Raw genomic sequence first — 12,283 nt, 5'->3', positions numbered from 1 at the left:
GGTTTTCACAAAGTGTACTGCTTCAGTTTTTAAGATGCCGATTTGCATCTACTACAGAAAGTTATGAAGAGTGATGAAATTAACTGCAAAGTCCTTCTTTGCCATAAAAATCAACTTAATGGACAACTGAAGTTAGAAGGATATGAAGGCTGCCATATTTATTTCCTTTTAAGCAATGCTAGTTGCCTGGCTGTCCTGCTGATCCTCTGCCTCTAATACTTTTAGCCAGACCCTGAAAAAGCATGCAGCAGATCAGGTGTTTGACATTGTCAGATCTGACAAGATTAGCTGCATGCTTGTTTCAGGTGTTATTCAGACATTACTGCAGCCATATAGATCAGCAGGGCTGCCAGGCAATTGGTATTGTTTACAAGGATATAATTATCGCTCCCTCCATATTCTTCTCACTACAGTGGTCTTTTAATCCCAATAATTTCTCTGCATTTCAGCCGTGCCACCAAAAGCTGCTGAGATCATTTCAGTGATATTCTCGCTAACACAGGTGAGAGAGTGTTGACCAGAACAAGGCTGGAGTTCATTCTATCATGCTGAGTGAATTAGAATATCATCTAACTCAACCATACATCAGATCATAAAGAACTTCAAGGAGAGGGGATGTTCAATTGTCGTAAAGAAGGCTTTGGAATGCCCAAGTCCAACAAGCACTAGGACCACCTCCAAAAGATGATTCAGCTGCATGAATAGGGGGCCACCAGTGCAGAGCTTGCTCAGGACAGGCAGGTGTGAGTGCATCTGTGCACAGGGAGGCAAACATTTTGCCCGATAGCCCAAAAGTGAAAGGTACCATCAGCCCTGCCTTATGCCAAAAGTAAAGCATCCTGAGCCCATTCATGTGTGGGGCTGCTTCTCCTCCAAGGGAGTGGGCTCACTCACAATTCTGCCAAAGAACACAGCCATGAATTTCCCACGGATCAGTTTTTCCATCTGTGCAGTGTGAACTGGGCCTAAGTTATGCATATGGCTGTGCTGGTCAGTGAAGTCAAGTCTATGGGCAGGACACATGTCTAAAGATGCGAGGCATGTTACCTGTTTGGGGATCGGTAGTTGACCCCTCAGGTGACATGGCTGGGCCAAGGCTGACAGACAAGTTGTTACCCTGCAGGCTAGCAAAGTGTTCTATTCCTATGCAAGAACGCATAGCCATACAAGAACAGGTAGCGGCCATACACACTTAATTCTCTAGCGTGCATGCAGGGCTTAAGAGAGTCTCTCTGGGAATGTTACTATTAATGCAGCACTATTCAGTGTTGGGGTAAAGAAAAAAAGAAAAGGAGGCAGGAATACAAGAACAGTGAAGCCACAGGGAAGAAAAAAAAAAAAAAAAAAAAAAAAAAAAAAAAAAAAAAAAAAAGCAGTAGATGGAGAGTGACAGCCAAGGCTGAATTTGCCATGCAACTCACGTGTTCATCTCCTCCTGGCATGTAACATATTCATGGCTGCTGTCATGTCACGCTTTCATTAGCCACCAAACCACTAACCCCCCCCCCCCCCCCCCACCTCAAAAAAATGGATTACAGTGGCATGTAAAAATTGAGGGTAGCTAAAAGTACGGTAACGTTTTATTCGCTTGGTCAACTACAGTGAAAAGCAGTTGTTACAGGAAGCCAAAAAAAAACAAATAAATAAAAAATTATACTATCCAGATATGAGTGATGTATGTGTGGAGAGGGTGTAATTGCCCTTGCTTCACTTATAGCAGTCATTATAGACAGTAACCTTTGGCCCAATTCCCTTTGTAGTCCAGCTACTGGGACAGCTGTCTCTATACAAACAAACAGCCTGGAATTAAGAGCACAGAACTGCAAGCAATAAAAATAATGACATTCTGCCCGATTTCAATTTCAATCCTGTGTGCTAAAACTGCAGCAGTCAGAAAGCTGACTGAATCAGTTGTAGAACATAACTTCAAATACCCATTAAAGAAAGCTCCAGGAATGTAAGTGCGAGTATACCTGAAGAATGGTGAGATAAATGTGTACATGAGGTAACAATCAAGGCTGTGGAGTCGGTACAAAAATCTTCCGACTCCAAAGTTTATGAAACCACCGACTCCATCTCCGGGTACCCAAAATTGCTCTGACTCCTCAGATACTTCTAATACTTACCAGGCCTGTGGAATTTGTACAAAAATCATACAACTTCGACTCCTCAGTTTATGAAATCAGACTCCAACTCAGACTCCGGGTACCCAAAATTGCACACATCCGCAATCCAAAAAATGCCTCACCCCGGGAGTATGCATTACTGCAAAACGCCTCCCGCTCTGGTGTGAACCACCCCATTGAGATACATTGACCAAGCGTATCCGCACCCGCAAGCGGCTGCAGAAACGCTGAAAAAGCCGCTCGGTGTGCACCAGCCCTTTGACATTATTGTCAAATCTGACAAGATTAGCTGCATGCTTGTTTCTGGTGTGATTCAGACACTACGGCAGCCAAATAGCAGGGCTGTCAGGCAACTGGTATTTTTCAAAAGGAAATAAATATGGCAGCCTCCATATTCTTCTCACTTCAGTTGTCCTTTAAGTGTACCTGCTGAGCCTGAGCAGCAGTTCCGTGGTATTGCACAGGCGCGAGCTGTCCTGCGCCTGCACAATGCGGTCATGCTCGTCCTTTTCCAAGGGCTTGGCTGCGTGCTTTGGGGGGTTCCATCGCTGGAAAGCTCTGTAGTAGGTAGATCTAAATTTCTCCCCTAAACACCACAGAGGTTTGCTTTAAAAGAGAACCTGAGACAAAGGGGGGGGGGGGGGGGTAAAAAGCCCTAATAACCTGGGGCTTCCTTCGGCCCCAAGACCACTGTTGCCTCTGTTCACCTGCTATAGGTCCCAGTATTCTGCCTTCAGTTGCGTCAGTTGGGCCCTTCTGTACAAGTGACGCAACTGAAAGTGGATTACCGGGGCCAATACCGGGCTAAAGGAGGCACCCGGGAGGACGGTGAGGGAGGCAATGGGGTTAATGGGGCTGGAAGAAACCACAGGTTAGTATGAATTATTTTACCCCCTTGTCTCAGTTTAGCTTTAAATTTGTATGAGAATGAGATAATTAAAAATAACCATAACTATGCAAACTCACTCTTGGGTTGATATTTACCCAAGTAGAGAAAAGGCTCTGGATAGCATGGAGTCTTCCTGGTGCTCTATTTGGCCAGTGGTTCCAGCACCATCCCCAGGTGCAAGTGTTCCACTGAATAGCTTTAAAGCCCACAGCCCCATTCCCAATGGTGCCAACAGGCTTGTTCAGATAAGAGTATGCATCAGAATCCCTCTTGCCAAGCCATGCACAAATGTACAGGCGTGGTGTGATAAAATGCTGTGTAATATGTTGGCGCTTTATAAATACAATAAATGAAATAAAATGCTGCCGCCCATCCGTTTTTTCCCCTGCATACGAATTTGGATACAGCCTAATTTGTATGCAGGGAATCACCCTTAGCGGAAACAAGCTCTAAGGGCTGGAACCCACAAGAGCGTTTTTTTGAGCATTTTGGCAGCGCTGCGATACGCTAGCGTTTTGCCAAAACGCTCAGCTGATGTTAATGGATGGGGCAACTTCCACAGGAGCGTTTGCGTTTCCCAGAAACGCAAACGCAGGACATGCAGCATTTTGGGAGCGTTAGTGCTTCAATGTTAAGTATTGAAACGCTAGCGGAAACGCTCAGCAAAACCTAAACTGAGCGGTTTTGCTAGCGTTTTGCCGTTCAGCACACTAACAAAATTAAAAATAATTCACAGGACCAATCAGGATAAAAACGCGAAACACAAAACGCTACACAACCGCTGAGCAAAAAATTACACTGTTGCAAAACGCGACCGAAAACGCCCATGAATCCGCTTGCAAACCGCTCAGACAAAACGCTAGCGGTTGCGTTTTGAATTTGCGGATTTCAGTGGGTTCCAGGCCTAAGGGCCTGTTCACACTATATGCGTTCCTAGCCGTTTTCAGGGAACGCGTACTGGTACCAAAAACGCATAGAAACGGCTCCTAATGCTTTTGAATGGGCTAGTACACATGTATGCGTATGAGACGCATACGTTTCTTATCCGCATTGCTGCACGCAGTTCTGTGCGATACGCATAGAAACTGACGCAATGAAAGTCTATGGCCGCGTATCAAAAACGCGTACTATTGCGTTTTTAGCGTCCGTTTTCCTCTGCGGTTCCCATAATTCTTTTTTTTCCTCTGGGTCACGTGTTTGTGCAAAACGCAATAGAAAATGCATTCAAACGCAAGAAAAACGCATGCGCTTTTCAACTTGCGTTTCTTTGAATTTATACGCGTTCTACAAACGCAGCAAGTATGAACAGGCCCTAAGGGCCCATTCACACTAGAAGCGCTTTTCTGAGCATTTTTTGCGATTGATAAGCGTTTTTTAAAATCACTCCTATTCACTTTACTAAAATTCGCAGGAAAAATTGCTTCGATTTTAGCGTACGCGATATCGCAGCAATTTTTTTATGAAAGTGAATGGGAGTGATAAAAAAAAAGGCTAATCAAAGGCACTTCTAGTGTGAATGGGCAATAAAGGTAGGCAAAAATTGCTTTTGCTATGGAAACTGAAGGATAAATGGGCGGAGATAGATAGATAGATAAAAGTATCTGGGCGCTATACTGCCCACCTCAGCTAACAGCCTTCACTTAAAGTAAAGCTCCAGACTAAAAATCTACTCAACAGCACTGAAAAGGCTTGGTGTTTCTTTAACAGTTTCACAGCATCAGAACTTTGTTTTTCTTACCCAAGCCTCATTTTTAGCTGCACAGAAGAAAACTGCCCGGGCATTTTCCCCCTGATGCTGTGCAAAGCATGATAGGATTTCTGATGTTCTCGTTCTGCTGTTTTGGTGCAAATGTGTTGTTTTATTTAGTTTTTTTGAATTTGAGATTTGAAGCCCAGTGTGCACAGCTGGGAAGGGTGATCAGGACACAGGACAGTTATAACTGTGTCTCATGTTCCCAGTCACCTGCTTTCAACCAAAAAGATGGCTGACCCCATGAAAATGATGGCTGCCCCATGAAATCACAAACATGCCTGTTCTTTTAAAAAAGGGTGGGTAAGAGATTATATTACCTGTTTTAATTAACATAACTAATGTAACTTAATGACAGTATGTTTGTTTAGGCTAAAGTTCCCCTTTAAAGCACACCTGAAGTAAGAGAAATATAGAGGCTGACATTTTCTTTTAAACAATGAAAACTGCCTGGCTTTTCTGCTGATCCTCTGCCTCTAAAAGTGGCCATACACCAATTGAATTTGGTGACCGATCGACCAATCTCTCTCTGATCAAATCTGTTCAGAGGGAGATTTGCTGGTTGCCATAAACCACAGACCGATTCCCAATAGATTTTAGCATGAAATGTTTCAGGAATTGGCCTTGTGACGCCACTTCGCCACTCCCAGAAAGGTCTCCCCAAAATGTTTCATCTGTCCTCCTGTGCTAGTTCATTAAGATACTTTACCTGTCCCACTGTACTTCCATATTGCCATCTTCCCCATGACTGCCGGGATTTTAGCACATTGGTGCTATATGCCAATAGTCCCGGAAATGCGGAAGGCAGACACTAGCAGGCACCATGACAGGTAAAGTATTTTAATGCACAGGCGACATACATACAACATTTGGGAGGGATAGCAGCCGAGGGTTTTATCACTCGCGATATCAGCCGCCAATTACTTAATGGTGACCAACCAAATATTTTCTAGCCATAGACCTTAAACAAGCATGCAAATAAGAGGTTTCTGACTGGATTAGCCAAATGCACTTCAGTCGTGCTAAACTCATAAGGAGCCCAATAAGCCTGCCGGATTGGCAATTTTGTTTTCATTCCTAAAATTTTTTTTAATTTTTTTTTTATCTCGCATATACCACACAGGAAGGGAACGAATGCTACAAGGTCAGCCTTCACACGCTCTACCATAAGAGGGAGCATGCCCAATCTGGTGACATTTTGGTCAATCATTGATCTCCTTGATGCTTGTTGAAGTCCTTTTCTTTATCAAATCTAACCCATATTAAAAAAATAAATTAAAAAAAGAATTAAAATAAATTATATAAATATAATGTATTTTATCTCAAATGTATGTTTACTTTAAAAGTGCAAAGTACAAGAAGTTTAAGCCAGGCAAACCGTGTAAGATATCATCTTTGTGCAAGCTGGTCTGTAATGCTCCAATTATTGCACAGAAAATAACTGCCCTTCCGGCAGTGAAATCAGCTTCATACCTGTCCTAACTTGATTCTGTCTCTTCCCCCGCATTCCCGCCTGGCTCCCCACAATGCTGTGACAAGCTAGTCACAGGAAATCAACCACTTCTCAGTACACTGTGAGCTCTGTTAGGCCACCATGCTATATTTGGATGAATTAAGAGGGAAAAAAATGGCTTCTAGGTCAACTTTCCTCTCAGTCTGGAAAATCCTCCTGTGAGGTCATAAAAGCACCTTTTAAAACTCAGCTACACCCAACCCTGAGCAGAAAAGAAAACGTTATTTGCATTACAGGCAATGAACTGACATGCAATGAAAGCGCAACATATTTAACATTTGCACTGCCAGCAAAGTCAGCACATGGGAGTATAGTATACTCTGGTGTAGGCCTCTAAACTTGTTGCTATTGTAACACAAGTTCTTTTGTGAAACAACTACAGCAAGGCGTGAACTATAGCTGAACTGGACACAAACAAATTACTATTACATAAATGTGAAGGATATAACAAACCTACAACAATCTTATACAGCCAGTCACACCCATGCCGATACAGCTCTGTGCACAGTACTGGCTGCAGAGTGAAAATTTTAAACTAAACCATAGTCCCTTCTTTTTGATAGATGTCTTAGAAGCAGCTACTGCATAAACTCATATGTATAAGTAAGGCGGTCTTTACTAAGGCTTCTCTCCAACCAGGACGTTGTGTTTTAGGGGACGTTATAGGTCGCATAACGTGCCCCTAACGCAACGCCTGGTGGTGCTGGTGTTATGCAGCTCTAGGTGCGCCTTTTTTTGTGCTGTGCGATGCGGAGACCACGTGATCTGCATCTCATGGTGCCTGCCAGCCAATCGCCGCACAGAGCGGCGGCTCCAAGAAGTAAACACTGCACGTCACAGTGCAGTGAATATTAATTAGCCATGTGGCTGGCCGCGGAGGAGGGGAGACCTCCTCCTCCAACATCACTGAGCATGTGCAAACAGGCTAACGCGGCTTAGCCGGGTATAACGCACAGCATGCAGCACTTTCTTTTAACTTGCTGCGTTACAACGCAACGTGGGCACTGTGAACAGCCCATTGATTTTTCATTGCTGTGCGGTGGGTTGCGTTACAGGCTGCACTAATGTGCGTCTGTAACATCTTACTGTGAAAGCAGCCTTACAGTATAAATTGTATTCTGTCTGCACATACTAAAATTGTTAAAGCAAACCTGAGAGGAAAGAAACTGTAAAAGTTCAATACTGTACTTAAAGTGTACCAGAGCTCAAGAAAAGAAAAAAAAAAAAGTTTTATACATACCTGGGGCTTCCTCCAGCCCCATAAGCTCGGATCGCTCCCATGGCTCCGTCCTCCGCTGTCTGCAGCCGCTGCTGGAGAGATACGCAAAGAGCACACTTCTCTTACGCCAGACTGGCTGCGACTGACAAGTGATGGGACATGGTACAGAAGCTGCAGACAGCGTAGGACGGCGGCATGGAATTGATCTGAGCTTATGGGGCTAGAGGAAGCAGGAAGAATACAGGTATGTATACATTTTTTTTTTTTTTTTGAGCTCTGGTTTCCTTTAAGTATTGGGACATCCAATGAATGGTCCACCACTGCTGTGAAAGGCTCTTCTACATTTTGCCCACCTTCCTGTCTAAGTACAGTATCCATAATCCACATTCTTGTGTACAGACACACATGCCCAGTAGAATGAAGCGCCTCACGCACAGAGGTAAAGCCATGCACAGGCAGCTTCGTTCATCTGGGCAGGTGTAGACTGTACTCCAGAATGCCCAGTACGGATGCACTCATACACGGATGGGAGGGTGGCCACAACAGCATATTTGATAAGCTCTTGTTACATATTTTCAGTGGATGCAGAAGTGGAGGGCTCAAGGAGGATCGGAGAAGCCTCTGCACTATCCAGAGACTTATTTTTGTTCTTGCGTTCCATCCACTGTAACAGCGCCCATAGGTATGAGAGTATGTTAAACCACCGCCCCATCCTACCCTCGCCACTGTGCCCCCCCCATGATTACCATGCACAGACTGTAGTATACCGCGGCAAGTATGCATACTTGGGGCTTCCTCCAGGCTAATCGGTCCCTCGCCGTCCTCCTCCACCTGGAGCTTCTGCTACAGGTCTCAGTACTTCAGGCAGTAGGGGCATAGTGCGCATGAGCAGCCTGGCTGCATGTACTCTCGTCGCCAGGGGAGCGCGCACGCCCGGACTGCGCCGACTGGTCAAATTACCAAGACCTGTAGCGGAAGATACAGGCAGCGGAGGAAGACCAAATAGCCTGAAGGGGGCTGGAGGAAGCCCCAGGTATGTAAAAAAATTTTTCTTTTTCGAATCCCCAGCATCAAGAACTCATGCATCCAAATTCCTGCTAGCTTGTTTTGGCAGACCGGAGATAACATCAATATTTTACACACCTGTGGAAGGCACAAAGCTGCAATGGTTAGACCCCCTACATAGAGGATCCATTTCACATTTTAATGCACTCTGGGGGACACCAGATAAACTATATTTATATGTCAAGTACAATTGTATTGTCCAGCATCAATTACCATGGAGACATGAGCTTCCTGGTTAGCAGACATCCTATCGTCATCCACACGGAAAATGTCCAGGGACACAACATGGCCACAGACAAGAGAAATCTTGAAGTGAATGGCCACAAACTACATATCAACTTAGAGGGTGATGTATACCATGACTTTGTAGGTCTCGTATCCACAATACACTCTGCTGTTCACACTTCAGGAGACACGAAATAAAAGACAGAAAGAGGAAGCATCCCCTCTCCTGTGTGATAAGGAAATCTGTGTGCACAACACTGTAATGCTGGGCATAGATGGGCCGATTAGCCGCCGGATCGACTCCAGCCGCATCCCGCGTATCGATTCGCGCTCGTCCCCACCGGTGGTCCTTATCAGCCACTCGATTCCCTGCCATTGTCCGCCGGCGGGAATCGAGCGGGCGCAGGTCGAGCGGCTTGATCGGGCCAGCTGAATATTATCAGCTGGCCGGATCAGCTGGTCGATACACAGTACAGAAACGTACCATGTATCCCCAGCATAATAGATCAATCTGCTAACCATCTGCCAGTGTATGAGCACCTTATGCTAGGTACGCTCAGTGCAAATTCCTGACTTATCGAATCTGCTTACGATGGATAACAGGATCGACTTTGTGAATTAACCTCCCTGGCGTTCTATTAAGATCGCCAGGTAGGCTGCGGGAGGGTTTTTTTTTTAATAAAAAAAAAAAAAACTATTTCATGCAGCCAACTGAAAGTTGGCTGCATGAAAGCCCACTAGAGGGCGCTCCGGATGCGTTCTTCTGATCGCCTCCGGCGGCCAGAAGTAACACGGAAGGCCGCAATGAGCGGCCTTCCGTGTTTCGCTTACCTTGTCGCCATGGCGACGAGCGGAGTGACGTCATGGACGTCCTGACGTCAGCCGCCTTCGATCCAGCCCTTAGCGCTGGCCGGAACTTTTTGTTCCGGCTGCGCAGGGCTCAGGCGGCTGGGGGGACCCTCTTTCGCCGCTGCATGCAGCGGATCGCCGCGCAGCAGCGACGATCAGGTAGCACACGCGGCTGGCAAAGTGCCGGCTGCATGTGCTGCTTTTTATTTGAGCCAAATCGGCCCAGCAGGGCCTGAGCGGCAGGCTCCGGCGGTGCTGGACGAGCTGAGCTCGTCCAGACCGCTCAGCAGGTTAATGATCTAAAAAAATCTATCCCATTATCAATCAGGAGCAGTTTGGACATGTACACACACACACACACACACACACACACACACACACACACACACACACACACACACAGCAACTTCCCATCAGATTGCCTGTCGAACTGACAGGAAACTCCATCATGTGTACCTAGCATTAAAAGGGGAACTGAAGTAAGAGGTATACGGAGGCTGCCGTATTTATTTCCTTTTAAATCAATACCAGTTGCCTGGCAGCCCTGCTGGTGTATTTCTCTGAAGTAGTTTCTGAATAAGACCAGAAACAAGCATGCAGCTAGTCTTGTCAGATCTGACTTTAAAGTCTGAAACGCCGGATCTGCTGCATGCTTGTTCAGGGGCAATGGCTAATAGTATTAGAGGCAGAGGATCAGCAGGGCTGCCAGGCAACTGGTATTGATTAAAATTAAATAAATATGGCAGCCTCCGTATACCTCTTACTTCAGTTCCCCTTTAAAGTACCAATTAACTATATACTTTTTAGCAAACAATCATTTTTTATAAAGATTATTCAGATCATACTGTATAAAAACAGAAGTTAAATGAGTCCAGTCAATCCTGAGTAATAGCATTAACAATAGTTTCCTTTAAGGCCTCTTTCACAGTGCGACATTAAAGTCGCACGTCAGAAAATGTTTTAACGTGGATTAACACACACACCAATACTAAGTCTGTGCAACATTCACAGTGCACACGTTGCGTTGTGTGTAACGTGTAGCAATATTTAGAAAGTGCTGCATGCTGTGTGCTTATCAATAAATCTGCTGTGTTGTGTGTGTTGCACATGCTCAGTAATTTTTCTTTATGTAACGCATGCGCCATTTACATTCCATCACTGTGCGACGAAAATGGCGCACCAAACGCAAGGCTAAAGAATGTACTATAACATCCAAGTTATATGTCTTTCAGTGCGTTGCATTAGGGGCACATTATGCATCAAATGCACCGTCCCACTGTGAAAGAGGCCTAAAGAAATGATTCTTCTGCATGGTGGATTTTTCCATAGATATGATCATAATTGGTGTAGATGATATTACTGCAAGTTGGACTCTTTAGTGGTATGGATCAATGGAATACAATATTTTCTTAAAATCTAAATGATCTTATCAAAAATAAAAATCTGCCACAAAAAAAAATAAAAAAATTGTACCATTAATTGGCACCTTTAAGACCAGTGCGCTGTCCAACCCACTCAAATACCGTATCCATCATTGGAGTGATAAGCAAAGTACGCTACGTACTTCCTCTTCCTCCCCAAGTTTAGAAGTGAATGTAAAAAGGAAGGCAGGAAAGCAAGGCTTTCACCCAGAAAGTCAGAAGGAGCTGCCTTTGCGATAAACAGTTTCAACTGGGTGGGTGTGAAGAGATATGGCCCTAATCCAACATAACTACAAGTACTTCACAGCACTGGGGTAAACCTAGCAGAGGGGCTGCGCAGAGCAACCTGGCACAGTCTGCCCCTAAACAGGGAAGCAAGACGACAGCTCCACTTTCTACTGTATATAAATAACGTAGGACTTTACACTTTCTTTATCTGAATTCCAAATACAGCAGCGTGTGACAATCAGCACTGGCCAATAGCAACCCAGCGCAAGACACAGCCAGTCCATATACAGAGCTTGGCTTGCTGTTACTCCACTTCCTCACCTCCCCAGAGTCACTTCATATCAGCACTGTGACTTTACGCTATAGCTTTCTAGGAAGAACTAGCTAGGATGATTACCACGCCAAAGAATACATATTATACAGTCAACTACACGCACGTAAATAGCGAATACATACCTGATCCTGGAGACTACTACTGTCAGTGTGCAGCGTCGTCTAACCAGCCCCAGCCCTGCAGCTTGAGTACCCTCTAGTGTTGTCCGGATCATGAACGATTCGGATCTTTGATCCGAATCTATTTTATGAGTCGATCATCCGAATCATCAAAATGAACGATTCGGATCGCAAAAGGGGCGGGGCTAGGAGCGACACGCCCCCTCTCAGCGGGCAGCGGGGTCCTGGAAGCAGGGATCGCTCTGTTGGATGGGAGGCAGCCTTGCAGGGAGACAGGTAGATGAGAGAGACGGGACATGGGTGCCACTGCCAGATATGTGTAGAGCACACATACTGGCTATAACGTGCTGCCCATTATAGGCTGGCTGTTCCGTAGTGCTGCACAGTGAACACATTGGAAGCTTTTGGCTCAGCACAGCTCAGTAACTTTGCAGACAGTGTGATTGAAAGGCAATATAATCCTCCTGCACTCGGCACTAAACAGCTGCACTTATCTTCTGGGAATGCTGTCTTTCACTGTGCGACCTTTTCTTTCAAAGTGTACA

The 12,283-nt window shown here is 45.2% G+C and overlaps 1 protein-coding gene across 1 annotated transcript in view; it reads right to left on the bottom strand.

Moving 5' to 3' along the window:
• Positions 1-11,836, bottom strand: part of ANXA11 (annexin A11) — an 85,391-nt gene extending 73,555 nt beyond the window's left edge. The window contains exon 1 of the mRNA XM_068255461.1: positions 11,742-11,836. The gene's annotated coding sequence lies outside the window, so the exon portion shown is untranslated. The remainder of the gene's footprint in view (positions 1-11,741) is intronic.
• Between the last annotated feature and the right edge of the window lie 447 nt (positions 11,837-12,283).

Source organism: Hyperolius riggenbachi, chromosome 10 (genome assembly GCF_040937935.1).
Source record: "Hyperolius riggenbachi isolate aHypRig1 chromosome 10, aHypRig1.pri, whole genome shotgun sequence".
Taxonomy (NCBI): Eukaryota; Metazoa; Chordata; class Amphibia; order Anura; family Hyperoliidae; genus Hyperolius; species Hyperolius riggenbachi.
The sequence above is the reverse complement of the archived record's forward strand: the minus strand, read 5'-3'. Positions and strand labels throughout refer to the sequence as shown.